The following is a 16,982-nucleotide window of genomic DNA, read 5'->3' on the forward strand; positions in this document are numbered from 1 at the left end:
TTTACCAATCATTCTCTGTTTAGTTTGGTTTTCGCGCTTTATAGTTTGATCTTTATATTTTAGCATCCACTTTTCATTTATTCCTGAAAATAGAAATGATTATGCCCTTTCTTTCTCTATTCTCTATCTTAAACTTGACCCTCAAATAAGGACATCGGCTTTTTTAATGAACACAAAAGTTTCATACATTTTCCCTGTTTTAATTCGATATATTTGGACAACTGCGAAAGACTTGTTATTTTGTATGTGTAAGAAGTTAGTTGACTTTTAAATCATCACTCTATATTATTTAAATATCTTCTATTAGTTATCCTCCCATGAACACGATGTGTAACTACCCGAACGTCATATTAATAGAATGCGATAGATTTTTAAACACTTTAACAACAAGACGCACTTAGAAGGAGTAGTGTAGTTCAATTAATCTGAAAACATCAAAGAAAAGGTGAGTTGATTGCGAACAGTATTACTGCATTTTGTAGCTATTTCGAATAATGTTTTTTTTTTTATTTGACTCTCAAATCATTGCATATTCAGAAGCTATTCAATTTAAATAGTTGCAAAAATACAGCATTCAATGAGAGAAACTGTTCTATTATTTTTAAGTAGTTGCTATTTATGATTGTATTGGGTTTGAATAAGATGCCAGTTACTATGAGTACTCTCTGGTCTTTAAATAATGTCTTTTTGGTGTGTGGATGTATAACTACCCGTCCACATCCACTCGGTGTTTTTGTTAGATGTATTTCTATTTGTATCTATATGATGATTAAAGCCTTTTATAACTGAGCTTTAAAGTTCTCATGTTGTACTGTTATACCACTGTCCCGTGTTTAATAGAGTAGGATTGACACCTTCACACGAGTTTATTTCCGCTATATTCTGCATATGACTGTACCAAATCAGGAGCCTGTTACTCAGTGGTGGTTGTTTGTAAATGCGTAACATATTTGTTTTAGTTCATAAGTTTTCTTAATTGAATTATTTTACATTTGTCATTTCGGTGCCTTTTATAGCTGAATATGAGGTCTACACTTTGTTCATTATTGAAGGCCGTACCTACAGTTAGAAATTCCTGTGTCAGTAGTGGAGAATTGTATCATTGGCATACACATCTTCTTTTATGTATATCTATACTATTAAACGAGAAGACCTCATTTTGGGTGTCGCTTCTCTTCTTTCCACAATAAATTAATCATCATGCCTCTGTGTCCTATGGGTACAGTGCATAATCGCATTTGTCATCCATTCATATGATTATTCAGATTGAGTTTTTTGGGGTGATAAACGAGAAAAAAGACGTCCGGATATGTTTCCGTCATTGGGCGAAATTTTAAGTCAGATTAGACTTCCGGTTTGCGTTTTTCTGTTACACTTTGAACATACATTAATACTACGAATAACGTGTATTTTCTGTCTGATATCATTTTCAAGTTTACTATCCTAGTTTGCTTGCTAAATGTCTGCATCAATATAAATTAGTAAAGGGAGAACGTCCCAGAAATCGTAAAAAGTCAAAATATCGTAATACAATAAAACAAAAAAGGAGATATGGGTATCTTTAATCAGCAAATGCACAGCGAAAAATACACAAAAAGCAAAGGAACAATCTTTTTTAGCGAACGATTTTTATTCCCCTACATAAACACATACTTTATGTTATTATATATGTATTTATAGAATGGAAAGTGCGCCCCTCTACGTATTTTACTCTATAGAGAAGGGCATATTCTATATTTTGAGGTCTAATTTACGTTTTCTCGGTTTTCCAAACTCTTAACCGAGATAGTAAACAAAAATCAAGGATTGCAAATAAACTATTAAAAACGGATCGTATATCCCCCATCACATAATAGTTTTTTAGTAATTTACGGATACGAAATGAGAATAAAAAGTAAACGAATTGAATTAGAAGAAAAAAACCAACAGTGTTTGTCTATGATAATTTGCTCGCACAATTATTTTCCATATTCAGAGAACCGTAAATAATTTTAAAAAGAACATATTTTAATAAACATGTGTACCTAGTTTCAACTTGATCTGACTACAATGTCGACTTAGATTCAACCTAATACAGTATAAATTGATGGATACACGGAAAAACGAACGAATGAACAAACCTACAGATCAGATACATTACGGTCTTTACTGTTGTAAGCGTAGCATAGAATATCTATTTAATGTGAGTTGACTTAAACTCGTTCCTGTGTGCAACGTATAAGCTTTCAAATAAACGAAATAAGAAATATCTTATGTTGGAAAAATTACTATATACTGGCTTTCTATACATTCGGCCGCCTCAAATGATCCGAGAACGATATACAGTTATCGTCCTTTGATTTTTCGTTGTCCACAAATATAGTCCTTAGTGTGGAAAGTGTGTTACTTGCCATTTTTTTTTAACCCCTTCCAAATGTATTTCTTCATGTTCTATGCCTCAAATAGCAAGTAAAAAAAAAATTGGGTCATCAATTTTAAAGTAAAGTAGTTATTTGGTCCGATTAATTAGAAAAGCTTAAAAAATAGCACATCGGAAGCTTTCAAAAGATTTCAGGACCCCCTTAACATAAAATTGTCCATATTTGGAGTTAGAGCCAAGGAATTTTTCTTTAATATTTGGATGTTATTGAGAAAGTGTAGCTGGGGTTCAATTCCCAGAAGGTTTTAACCCCCAAACACTCATTTCAGTGGGTCCTGCTCTGATTTATAACTTTTCATATTCGGTGGGAAACTTTACCGTATGGAGCATGCGAGGCTTGCCGAAAGACTGTACGTTGGACACGAAAAAAACAACATCGCCACGTGTGGAAAAAAACTTTGCCGTAGGGAACCCGGGCATTTTCATGAATAAAAGGGTCTGGGACAAGCTTTCAATCTCACTAGGTGTGGGTAAAAACTTTGCCGTGGGAAACTGTACAGAAAGACTGAAAAATGAGCCCATACCCATAACTGTATAGGTACCTCAGACTTTGGATGGCCAGTGAAGTCTTCAGGTGCACTTTCCCACCCAGGGATTGAAACGAGTTGAAGACATGGATAAAAGCTTTCAATCTAACCACCTGCGGTCAAGAACTTTGCCGTAGGGGTATGGGAGTAAAGCGGCTGCTGCCACCACCCGTAATGGACCAAAATGAGAAATTGAGTAGGTTGTTGTTAGCTTCCGGTGCACTCCCCCCCCCGGGCATTTTCATGAATAAAAGGGTCTGGGACAAGCTTTCAATCCCACTAGGTGTGGGTAAAAACTTTGCCGTAGGGAACTGTACAGAAAGACTGAAAAATGAGCCCATACCGATAACTGTATAGGTACCTCAGACTTTGGATGGCCAGTGAAGTCTTCAGGTGCACTTTCCCACCCAGGGATTGATACGAGTTGAAGATATGGATAATAGCTTTCAATCTAACCACCTGCGGTCAAGAACTTTGCCGTATGGGGATGGGAGTAAAGCGACTGCTGCCACCACCCATAATGGACCAAAATGAGAAATTGAGTAGGTTGTTGTTAGCTTCCGGTGCACTTTCCCACCCGGGCATTTTCATGAATAAAAGGATCTGGGACAAGCTTTAAATCCCACTAGGTGTGGGTAAAAAAATTGCCGTAGGGAACTGTACAGAAAGACTGAAAAATGAGCCCATACCGATAACTGTATAGGTACCTCAGACTTTGGATGGCCAGTGAAGTCTTCAGGTGCACTTTCCCACCCAGGGATTGATACGAGTTGAAGATATGGATAATAGCTTTCAATCTAACCACCTGCGATCAAGAACTTTGCCGTAGGGGGGTGGGAGTAAAGCGACTGCTGCCACCACCCATAATGGACCAAAATGAGAAATTGAGTAGGTTGTTGTTAGCTTCCGGTGCACTTTCCCACCCGGGCATTTTCATGAATAAAAGGGTCTGGGACAAGCTTTCAATCTCACTAGGTGTGGGTAAAAACTTTGCCGTAGGAAACTGTACAGAAAGACTGAAAAATGAGCCCATACCCATAATTGTATAGGTACCTCAGACTTTGGATGGCCAGTGAAGTCTTCAGGTGCACTTTCCAACCCAGGGATTGAAACGAGTTGAACACATGGATAATAGCTTTCAATCTAACCACCTGCGGTCAAGAACTTTGCCGTAGGGGTATGGGAGTAAAGCGGCTGCGGCCACCACCCGTAATGGACCAAAATGAGAAATTGAGTAGGTTGTTGTTATCTTCCGGTGCACTTCCCCCCCCCTGGGCATTTTCATGAATAAAAGGGTCTGGGACAAGCTTTCAATCCCACTAGGTGTGGGTAAAAACTTTGCCGTAGGGAACTGTACAGAAAGACTGAAAAATGAGCCCATACCGATAACTGTATAGGTACCTCAGACTTTGGATGGCCAGTGAAGTCTTCAGGTGCATTTTCCCACCCAGGGATTGATACGAGTTGAAGATATGGATAATAGCTTTCAATCTAACCACCTGCGGTCAAGAACTTTGCCGTAGGGGGATGGGAGTAAAGCGACTGCTGCCACCACCCATAATGGACCAACATGAGAAATTGAGTAGAATGTTGTTAGCTTCCGGTGCACTTTCCCACCCGGGAATTTTCATGAATAAAAGGGTCTGGGACAAGCTTTCAATCCCACTAGGTGTGGGTAAAAAAATTGCCGTAGGGAACTGTACAGAAAGACTGAAAAATGAGCCCATACCGATAACTGTATAGGTACCTCAGACTTTGGATGGCCAGTGAAGTCTTCAGGTGCACTTTCCCACCCAGGGATTGATACGAGTTGAAGATATGGATAATAGCTTTCAATCTTACCACCTGCGGTCAAGAACTTTGCCGTAGGGGGATGGGAGTAAAGCGACTGCTTCCACCACCCATAATGGACCAAAATGAGAAATTGAGTAGAATGTTGTTAGCTTCCGGTGCACTTTCCCACCCGGGCATTTTCATGAATAAAAGGGTCTGGGACAAGCTTTCAATCCCACTAGGTGTGGGTAAAAACTTTGCTGTAGGGAACTGTACAGAAAGACTGAAAAATGAGCCCATACCGATAACTGTATAGGTACCTCAGACTTTGTATGGCCAGTGAAGTCTTCAGGTGCACTTTCCCACCCAGGGATTGATACGAGTTGAAGATATGGATAATAGCTTTCAATCTTACCACCTGCGGTCAAGAACTTTGCCGTAGGGGGATGGGAGTAAAGCGACTGCTGCCACCACCCATAATGGACCAAAATGAGAAATTGAGTAGGTTGTTGTTAGCTTCCGGTGCACTTTCCCACCCGGGCATTTTCATGAATAAAAGGGTCTGGGACAAGCTTTCAATCCCACCAGGTGTGGGTAAAAACTTTGCCGTAGGGAACTGTACAGAAAGACTGAAAAATGAGCCCATACCCATAACTGTATAGGTACCTCAGACTTTGGATGGCCAGTGAAGTCTTCAGGTGCACTTTCCCACCCAGGGATTGATACGAGTTGAAGATATGGATAATAGCTTTCAATCTAACCACCTGCGGTCAAGAACTTTGCCGTAGGGGATGGGAGTAAAGCGACTGCTGCCACCACCCATAATGGACCAACATGAGAAATTGAGTAGGTTGTTGTTAGCTTCAGGTGCACTTTCCCACCCGGGAATTTTCATGAATAAAAGGGTCTGGGACAAGCTTTCAATCCCACTAGGTGTGGGTAAAAAAATTGCCGTAGGGAACTGTACAGAAAGACTGAAAAATGAGCCCATACCGATAACTGTATAGGTACCTCAGACTTTGGATGGCCAGTGAAGTCTTCAGGTGCACTTTCCCACCCAGGGATTGATACGAGTTGAAGATATGGATAATAGCTTTCAATCTAACCACCTGCGATCAAGAACTTTGCCGTAGGGGGATGGGAGTAAAGCGACTGCTGCCACCACCCATAATGGACCAAAATGAGAAATTGAGTAGGTTGTTGTTAGCTTCCGGTGCACTTTCCCACCCGGGCATTTTCATGAATAAAAGGGTCTGGGACAAGCTTTCAATCTCACTAGGTGTGGGTAAAAACTTTGCCGTAGGAAACTGTACAGAAAGACTGAAAAATGAGCCCATACCCATAACTGTATAGGTACCTCAGACTTTGGATGGCCAGTGAAGTCTTCAGGTGCACTTTCCAACCCAGGCATTGAAACGAGTTGAAGACATGGATAATAGCTTTCAATCTAACCACCTGCGGTTAAGAACTTTGCCGTAGGGGTATGGGAGTAAAGCGGCTGCTGCCACCACCCGTAATGGACCAAAATGAGAAATTGAGTAGGTTGTTGTTATCTTCCGTTGCACTTCCCCCCCGGGCATTTTCATGAATAAAAGGGTCTGGGACAAGCTTTAAATCCCACTAGGTGTGGGTAAAAACTTTGCCGTAGGGAACTGTACAGAAAGACTGAAAAATGAGCCCATACCGATAACTGTATAGGTACCTCAGACTTTGGATGGCCAGTGAAGTCTTCAGGTGCATTTTCCCACCCAGGGATTGATACGAGTTGAAGATATGGATAATAGCTTTCAATCTAACCACCTGCGGTCAAGAACTTTGCCGTAGGGGGATGGGAGTAAAGCGACTGCTGCCACCACCTATAATGGACCAACATGAGAAATTGAGTAGGTTGTTGTTAGCTTCCGGTGCACTTTCCCACCCGGGAATTTTCATGAATAAAAGGGTATGGGACAAGCTTTCAATCCCACTAGGTGTGGGTAAAAAAATTGCCGTAGGGAACTGTACAGAAAGACTGAAAAATGAGCCCATACCGATAACTGTATAGGTACCTCAGACTTTGGATGGCCAGTGAAGTCTTCAGGTGCACTTTCCCACCCAGGGATTGATACGAGTTGAAGATATGGATAATAGCTTTCAATCTAACCACCTGCGGTCAAGAACTTTGCCGTAGGGGGGTGGGAGTAAAGCGACTGCTGCAACCACCTATAATGGACCAAAATGAGAAATTGAGTAGGTTGTTGTTAGCTTCCGGTGCACTTTCCCACCCGGGCATTTTCATGAATAAAAGGGTCTGGGACAAGCTTTCAATCCCACTAGGTGTGGGTAAAAACTTTGCTGTAGGGAACTGTACAGAAAGACTGAAAAATGAGCCCATACCGATAACTGTATAGGTACCTCAGACTTTGGATGGCCAGTGAAGTCTTCAGGTGCACTTTCCCACCCAGGGATTGATACGAGTTGAAGATATGGATAATAGCTTTCAATCTAACCACCTGCGGTCAAGAACTTTGCCGTAGGGAGATGGGAGTAAAGCGACTGCTGCCACCACCCATAATGGACCAAAATGAGAAATTGAGTAGGTTGTTGTTAGCTTCCGGTGCACTTTCCCAACCGGGCATTTTCATGAATAAAAGAGTCTGGGACAAGCTTTCAATCCCACTAGGTGTGGGTAAAAACTTTGCTGTAGAGAACTGTACAGAAAGACTGAAAAATGAGCCCATACCTATAACTGTATAGGTACCTCAGACTTTGGATGGCCAGTGAAGTCTTCAGGTGCACTTTCCCAACCAGTGATTGAAACGAGTTGAAGACATGGATAATAGCTTTCAATCTAACCACCTGCGGTCAAGAACTTTGCCGTAGGGGATGGGAGTAAAACGGCTGCTGCCACCACCCGAAATGGACCAAAATGAGAAATTGAGTAGGTTGTTGTAAGCTTCCGGTGCACTTTCCCACCCGGGCATTTTCATGAATAAAAGGGTCTGGAACAAGCTTTCAATCCCACCAGGTGTGGGTAAAAACTTTGCCGTAGGGAACTGTACAGAAAGACTGAAAAATGAGCCCATACCCATAACTGTATAGGTACCTCAGACTTTGGATGGCCAGTGAAGTCTTCAGGTGCACTTTCCCACCCAGGGACTGATACGAGTTGAAGATATGGATAATAGTTTTCAATCTAACCACCTGCGGTCAAGAACTTTGCCGTAGGAGGATGGGAGTAAAGCGACTGCTGACACCACCCGTAAGGTAGTTAGATTGATAGCTTTTATCCATATCTTCAACTCGTATCAATTCCAGGGTGGGAAAGTGCATCTGAAGACTTCACTGTCCATCCAAAGTCTGAGGTATCTATACAGTAATGGGTATGGGCTCATTTTTTCACTCTTTCTGTACAATTCCCTACGGCAAAGTTTTTACCCACACCTAGTGGGATTGAAAGCTTGTCCCAGACCCTTTTATTCATGAAAATGCCCGGGTGGGAAAGTGCACCAGAAGCTGAAAACCCCATACCCAATTTCTCATTTTCGTCCATTACGGGTGGTGGCAGCAGTGGCTTTACTGCCACCCCCTACGGCAAAGTTCTTGACCGCAGGTGGTTAGATTGATAGCTTTTATCCATATCTTCAACTCGTATCAATTCCAGGGTGGGAAAGTGCACCTGAAGACTTCACTGTCCATCCAAAGTCTGAGGTATCTATACAGTAATGGGTATGGGCTCATTTTTTCACTCTTTCTGTACAATTCCCTACGGCAAAGTTTTTACCCACACCTAGTGGGATTGCAAGCTTGTCCCAGACCCCTTTATTCATGAAAATGCCCGGGTGGGAAAGTGCACCAGAAGCTGAAAACCCCATACCCAATTTCTCATTTTCGTCCATTACGGGTGGTGGCAGCAATGGCTTTACTGCCACCCCCTACGGCAAAGTTCTTGACCGCAGGTGGTTAGATTGATAGTTTTTATCCATATCTTCAACTCGTATCAATTCCAGGGTGGGAAAGTGCACCTGAAGACTTCACTGTCCATGCAAAGTCTGAGGTATCTATACAGTAATGGGTATGGGCTCATTTTTTCACTCTTTCTGTACAATTCCCTACGGCAAAGTTTTTACCCACACCTAGTGGGATTGAAAGCTTGTCCCAGACCCTTTTATTCATGAAAATGCCCGGGTGGAAAAGTGCACCAGAAGCTGAAAACCCCATACCCAATTTCTCATTTTCGTCCATTACGGGCGGTGGCAGCAGTGGCTTTACTGCCACCCCCTACAGCAAAGTTCTTGACCGCAGGTGGTTAGATTGATAGCTTTTATCCATATCTTCAACTCGTATCAATTCCAGTGTGGGAAAGTGCACCTGAAGACTTCACTGTCCATCCAAAGTCTGAGGTATCTATACAGTAATGGGTATGGGCTCATTTTTTCACTCTTTCTGTACAATTCCCTACGGCAAAGTTTTTACCCACACCTAGTGGAATAGAAAGCTTGTCCCAGACCCTTTTATTCATGAAAATGCCCGGGTGGGAAAGTGCACCAGAAGCTGAAAACCCCATACCCAATTTCTCATTTTCGTCCATTACGGGTGGTGGCAGCAGTGGCTTCACTGCCACCCCCTACGGCAAAGTTCTTGACCGCAGGTGGTTAGATTGATAGCTTTTATCCATATCTTCAACTCGTATCAATTCCAGGGTGGGAAAGTGCACCTGAAGACTTCACTGTCCATCCAAAGTCTGAGGTATCTATACAGTAATGGGTATGGGCTCATTTTTTCACTCTTTCTGTACAATTCCCTACGGCAAAGTTTTTACCCACACCTAGTGGGATTGAAAGCTTGTCCCAGACCCTTTTATTCATGAAAATGCCCGTGTTGGAAAGTGCACCAGAAGCTGAAAACCCCATACCCAATTTCTCATTTTCGTCCATTACGGGTGGTGGCAGCAGTGGCTTTACTGCCACCCCCTACGGCAAAGTTCTTGACCGCAGGTGGTTAGATTGATAGCTTTCATCCATATCTTCAACTCGTATCAATTCCAGGGTGGGAAAGTGCACCTGAAGACTTCACTGTCCATCCAAAGTCTGAGGTATCTATACAGTAATGGGTATGGGCTCATTTTTTCACTCTTTCTGTACAATTCCCTACGGCAAAATTTTTTCCCACACCTAGTGGGATTGAAAGCTTGTCCCAGACCCTTTTATTCATGAAAATGCCCGGGTGGGAAAGTGCACCAGAAGCTGAAAACCCCATACCCAATTTCTAATTTTCGTCCATTACGGGTGTTGGCAGCAGTGGCTTTACTGCCACCCCCTACGGCAAAGTTCTTGACCGCAGGTGGTTAGATTGATAGCTTTTATCCATATCTTCAACTCGTATCAATTCCAGGGTGGGAAAGTGCACCTGAAGACTTCACTGTCCATCCAAAGTCTGAGGTATCTATACAGTAATGGGTATGGGCTCATTTTTTCACTCTTTCTGTACAATTCCCTACGGCAAAGTTTTTACCCACACCTAGTGGGATAGAAAGCTTGTCCCAGACCCTTTTATTCATGAAAATGCCCGGGTGGGAAAGTGCACCAGAAGCTGAAAACCCCATACCCAATTTCTCATTTTCGTCCATTACGGGTGGTGACAGCAGTGGCTTTACTGCCACCCCCTACGGCAAAGTTCTTGACCACAGGTGGTTAGATTGATAGCTTTTATCCATATCTTCAACTCGTATCAATTCCAGGGTGGGAAAGTGCACCTGAAGACTTCACTGTTCATCCAAAGTCTGAGGTATCTATACAGTAATGGGTATGGGCTCATTTTTTCACTCTTTCTGTACAATTCCCTACGGCAAAGTTTTTACCCACACCTAGTGGGATTGAAAGCTTGTCCCAGACCCTTTTATTCATGAAAATGCCCGGGTGGGAAAGTGCACCAGAAGCTGAAAACCCCATACCCAATTTCTCATTTTCGTCCATTACGGGTGGTGGCAGCAGTGGCTTTACTGCCACCCCCTACGGCAAAGTTCTTGACCGCAGGTGGTTAGATTGATAGCTTTCATCCATATCTTCAACTCGTATCAATTCCAGGGTGGGAAAGTGCACCTGAAGACTTCACTGTCCATCCAAAGTCTGAGGTATCTATACAGTAATGGGTATGGGCTCATTTTTTCACTCTTTCTGTACAATTCCCTACGGCAAAGTTTTTACCCACACCTAGTGGGATTGAAAGCTTGTCCCAGACCCTTTTATTCATGAAAATGCCCGGGTGGGAAAGTGCACCAGAAGCTGAAAACCCCATACCCAATTTCTCATTTTCGTCCATTACGGGTGGTGGCAGCAGTGGCTTTACTGCCACCCCCTACGGCAAAGTTCTTGACCGCAGGTGGTTAGATTGATAGCTTTTATCCATATCTTCAACTCGTATCAATTCCAGGGTGGGAAAGTGCACCTGAAGACTTCACTGTCCATCCAAAGTCTGAGGTATCTATACAGTAATGGGTATGGGCTCATTTTTTCACTCTTTCTGTACAATTCCCTACGGCAAAGTTTTTACCCACACCTAGTGGGATAGAAAGCTTGTCCCAGACCCTTTTATTCATGAAAATGCCCGGGTGGGAAAGTGCACCAGAAGCTGAAAACCCCATACCCAATTTCTCATTTTCGTCCAATACGGGTGGTGGCAGCAGTGGCTTTACTGCCACCCCCTACGGCAAAATTCTTGACCGCAGGTGGTTAGATTGATAGCTTTTATCCATATCTTCAACTCGTATCAATTCCAGGGTGGGAAAGTGCACCTGAAGACTTCACTGTCCATCCAAAGTCTGAGGTATCTATACAGTAATGGGTATGGGCTCATTTTTTCACTCTTTCTGTACAATTCCCTACGGCAAAGTTTTTACCCACACCTAGTGGGATTGAAAGCTTGTCCCAGACCCTTTTATTCATGAAAATGCCCGGGTGGGAAAGTGCACCAGAAGCTGAAAACCCCATACCCAATTTCTCATTTTCGTCCATTACGGGTGGTGGCAGCAGTGGCTTTACTGCCACCCCCTACGGCAAAGTTCTTGACCGCAGGTGGTTAGATTGATAGCTTTCATCCATATCTTCAACTCGTATCAATTCCAGGGTGGGAAAGTGCACCTGAAGACTTCACTGTCCATCCAAAGTCTGAGGTATCTATACAGTAATGGGTATGGGCTCATTTTTTCACTCTTTCTGTACAATTCCCTACGGCAAAGTTTTTACCCACACCTAGTGGGATTGAAAGCTTGTCCCAGACCCTTTTATTCATGAAAATGCCCGGGTGGGAAAGTGCACCAGAAGCTGAAAACCCCATACCCAATTTCTCATTTTCGTCCATTACGGGTGGTGGCAGCAGTGGCTTTATTGCCACCCCCTACGGCAAAGTTCTTGACCGCAGGTGGTTAGATTGATAGCTTTTATCCATATCTTCAACTCGTATCAATTCCAGGGTGGGAAAGTGCACCTGAAGACTTCACTGTCCATCCAAAGTCTGAGGTATCTATACAGTAATGGGTATGGGCTCATTTTTTCACTCTTTCTGTACAATTCCCTACGGCAAAGTTTTTACCCACACCTAGTGGGATAGAAAGCTTGTCCCAGACCCTTTTATTCATGAAAATGCCCGGGTGGGAAAGTGCACAAGAAGCTGAAAACCCCATACCCAATTTCTCATTTTCGTCCATTACGGGTGGTGACAGCAGTGGCTTTACTGCCACCCCCTACGGCAAAGTTCTTGACCGCAGGTGATTAGATTGATAGCTTTTATCCATATCTTCAACTCGTATCAATTCCAGGGTGGGAAAGTGCACCTGAAGACTTCACTGTCCATCCAAAGTCTGAGGTATCTATACAGTAATGGGTATGGGCTCATTTTTTCACTCTTTCTGTACAATTCCCTACGGCAAAGTTTTTACCCACACCTAGTGGGATTGAAAGCTTGTCCCAGACCCTTTTATTCATGAAAATGCCCGGGTGGGAAAGTGCACCAGAAGCTGAAAACCCCATACCCAATTTCTCATTTTCGTCCATTACGGGTGGTGGCAGCAGTGGCTTTACTGCCACCCCCTACGGCAAAGTTCTTGACCGCAGGTGGTTAGATTGATAGCTTTCATCCATATCTTCAACTCGTATCAATTCCAGGGTGGGAAAGTGCACCTGAAGACTTCACTGTCCATCCAAAGTCTGAGGTATCTATACAGTAATGGGTATGGGCTCATTTTTTCACTCTTTCTGTACAATTCCCTACGGCAAAGTTTTTACCCACACCTAGTGGGATTGAAAGCTTGTCCCAGACCCTTTTATTCATGAAAATGCCCGGGTGGGAAAGTGCACCAGAAGCTGAAAACCCCATACCCAATTTCTCATTTTCGTCCATTACGGGTGGTGGCAGCAGTGGCTTTACTGCCACCCCCTACGGCAAAGTTCTTGACCGCAGGTGGTTAGATTGATAGCTTTCATTCATATCTTCAACTCGTATCAATTCCAGGGTGGGAAAGTGCACCTGAAGACTTCACTGTCCATCCAAAGTCTGAGGTATCTATACAGTAATGGGTATGGGCTCATTTTTTCACTCTTTCTGTACAATTCCCTACGGCAAAGTTTTTACCCACACCTAGTGGGATTGAAAGCTTGTCCCAGACCCTTTTATTCATGAAAATGCCCGGGTGGGAAAGTGCACCAGAAGCTGAAAACCCCATACCCAATTTCTCATTTTCGTCCATTACGGGTGGTGGCAGCAGTGGCTTTACTGCCACCCCCTACGGCAAAGTTCTTGACCGCAGGTGGTTAGATTGATAGCTTTAATCCATATCTTCAACTCGTATCAATTCCAGGGTGGGAAAGTGCACCTGAAGACTTCACTGTCCATCCAAAGTCTGAGGTATCTATACAGTAATGGGTATGGGCTCATTTTTTCACTCTTTCTGTACAATTCCCTACGGCAAAGTTTTTACCCACACCTAGTGGGATAGAAAGCTTGTCCCAGACCCTTTTATTCATGAAAATGCCCGGGTGGGAAAGTGCACCAGAAGCTGAAAACCCCATACCCAATTTCTCATTTTCGTCCATTACGGGTGGTGGCAGCAGTGGCTTTACTGCCACCCCCTACGGCAAAGTTCTTGACAGCAGGTGGTTAGATTGATAGCTTTTATCCATATCTTCAACTCGTATCAATTCCAGGGTGGGAAAGTGCACCTGAAGACTTCACTGTCCATCCAAAGTCTGAGGTATCTATACAGTAATGGGTATGGGCTCATTTTTTCACTCTTTCTGTACAATTCCCTACGGCAAAGTTTTTACCCACACCTAGTGGGATTGAAAGCTTGTCCCAGACCCTTTTATTCATGAAAATGCCCGGGTGGGAAAGTGCACCAGAAATATTACATTAATTTTTGGACCTATGGCTGGTATAGCTATGAAAATACGGAAAGTCAAACAGAAAATAGCCCATTAAACATGTAAAAGTAACATTGATGATGTTATATATAAACCTTCTTTGAAGGCTAAATTAGTTGTCAGCTGTCTGAAAATGAATTTTATTGCACAACAACTTTCATATATAAAAAATCCACAGGGGCCAAAATGCGAAACCAAACTCCTAACTGAGTTTTGGTGTTTTCTGGTTTCCAGAAATTCCAGAATAAAAAACCGGTACTAAGCCAACTATACAACGGGGGAAATATGCCCTGTTTTTTATTAACTTTCTGATTATTATTCAACACGGGTCTTTAGTGATCCTAAGTGAATACGCTTTCATTTGATACCAAAATGAACTAAATATTATACTTATTGACAAAGATTTATAAATATGCATAGTAACTATTTTGTTTGATATAATGTACTTCTTTGTATGTTCTCTTGATCGGGCCGATATAGTAATCTTTATAAATGTAATAGGACTAGATTGTTTCCCTTTGCATTTATCAATTATTTTCGACTTTTTTTTTTATTTGCTTATCATATTATATTTTAATTTTATTCATTCTAATTGATATTTAATAATTGAACAAGACTGACATTCCAGCTCCTTTATTCATTTGACGTTTGTTATAATTTTGTAATGTTATTTACTTTTGCTTACCATTTTTTTAATACTTTAATATTTAGATGAAATAATAATAATATTTCGATGGGTGTGTCAAATATTGACTTGTATACTGAAAAATTGCAGACGTATCGTTAAAAGATAACAACAATTGTTGATGTATCTTATTGTGTAATATATAATAATTTTATAATAAATCTATAAGTTGAATGATTGACTAAAGGTAAAATAAAAACAAGTTCATACACAAAATTGACGAGATATATTTGAAACTTACTCCGATTACATTTGAGACGATAAGAAAGAATATTCACACAACATTAGTTTTTGTCATTAAATCAGTAATTTTTCTTGACATTGCATTGTGTAATTGATAAAAAAAAATACGAATAATTTATCTAAAAAGAATGTATTGAATAAGGAATTAATGTATAAAATGTTATCTGTTAGACAACTTATTACTCTTTTGTCTTTATCGGTCACTTTATTAATAACATGCTACATAATGTCTGAATAAAGGTTCAAACGAGAAAAAAATAAAAGTTGTATCTTCACAGAAGGAATTTACTTAAGAGTTTAAACAGTAAAGTTGACCTTATACAGTATAAAACAGTATATGACTATTCTGTATGAATACTTGTGTGATATGCAAGATGTATGAGAAATATTTTTGAGAAACACTTTTTAAAGAACAACATTGTTGTACTAGAAACCGAAGGATTCATAACATTCATTTTTAGCTTGAGGCAGCCAGAATTGTAACAGGTCTTCCTATTTTTACAAGTAATAGAATTATTTATGATGAGATTGGTTGGCAAACTCTAGCTGAACGAAGAGAAAAAAGGAAGTTACAATTATTCTATAATATTCAACATAATAATGCACCAGCCTATCTTTGCAATTCTATTCCACCAACAATCCAAAGTACAGCTGTTTATCCATTACGTAATGGGAATGATATAATATACCCTTTTTGTAGACTTTCATTAACCCAAGAGTCCTTCATACCTTCAACAATACGACTGTGGAATAACCTTAATGTGGTGACACGCAACATTGACTCTTTAGGTAAATTTAAAACCGAACTAAAAAATCTTAAATTGAATTCAAAAACCCAAGTACCAAAACATTATGACTTTGGCAATCGTAAAACTCAATATTATATTGACACAACTTAGGTGCTCAGCTTCTTTTTTGAACTATGATCTTAACAGAGTCAACATTATTTCAGATCCGTCTTGTAGTTGTGGTGCCAAGTTCGAAGATTCACGTCACTTCTTTTTTTATTGTCCTAATTATTCGAATATAAGAACCAAATTATTTAATAATCTACATTGGTTACCAGATAACTCTCTACTAAATTTGAACACCTTAACCTCCGGCGATAAGTCTTTAAGTAATGTTGAAAATGAAAGAATTGTAAAGAATGTATATGAATTTATTAAAGAGTCTAAGAGGTTTCTAATTGTGTAATGTAGAACATAATAAAGTGCAAATACATGCATATTGTGTATTACCACTCACATCATCACACACCATCTTTTCAGAGTTCAAATATGTTATATATATATATACATAATGTATTGTTTGTATGCATGCTTTGTAAATATTCTATTGTTATAAATTGTTATGGGAGAAGACTATATAAGTTTGATTAACTTGTGTCTCATCCCTTTTGCACATTTACGCAAATAAAATATGTTTAAACTAATTCATTTTTATAATTTTCGTGTTGATTATTTATGTCATTATACTTAAAACATTCTTGTGATATTTTTGAGTAATATGTTATATGTCTGTCGTATATAAATGTTGAATTAAAGATTTTAAAAAATGCATCTGGCTGAACGTAGTTAAAATGTTTTGACTTGATGAATGTTGCATTGAATACATTTTGATTTTTTCTTTCTTATTATATTTTTATTTGTTTTACTGCTTTCAGTATTATCTGAAGTGCCTTGGACTATACCCTATATATTGTTTCGAGAACCACTCCCCTCAATCCTAAATGGTTTTGAGGAAATACTCGATATTTGACAATGCCGAGGATATAGAAACCCTTTCATGATTATTCTAGTTCCTTGTTCACTTAAACATTTTATTTATCTCACCGTAAGTTGACATTTGAACGGCTGTACTTAGATTTTTTTATTCTGTTTTACAATACTTACGAATATGTTCCGAACCATATCAATATCATGGACCATAATTATGCGTGC

The 16,982-nt window shown here is 40.7% G+C and overlaps 1 protein-coding gene across 1 annotated transcript in view; it reads left to right on the forward strand.

The window, feature by feature from the left end:
* The first annotated feature begins 365 nt into the window (after positions 1-365).
* Positions 366-16,982, forward strand: part of LOC139527592 (uncharacterized) — a 49,539-nt gene continuing 32,922 nt past the window's right edge. The window contains exon 1 of the mRNA XM_071323122.1: positions 366-445. The gene's annotated coding sequence lies outside the window, so the exon portion shown is untranslated. The remainder of the gene's footprint in view (positions 446-16,982) is intronic.

Source organism: Mytilus edulis, chromosome 6, assembly GCF_963676685.1.
Source record: "Mytilus edulis chromosome 6, xbMytEdul2.2, whole genome shotgun sequence".
In the NCBI taxonomy this organism is placed as follows: domain Eukaryota; kingdom Metazoa; phylum Mollusca; class Bivalvia; order Mytilida; family Mytilidae; genus Mytilus; species Mytilus edulis.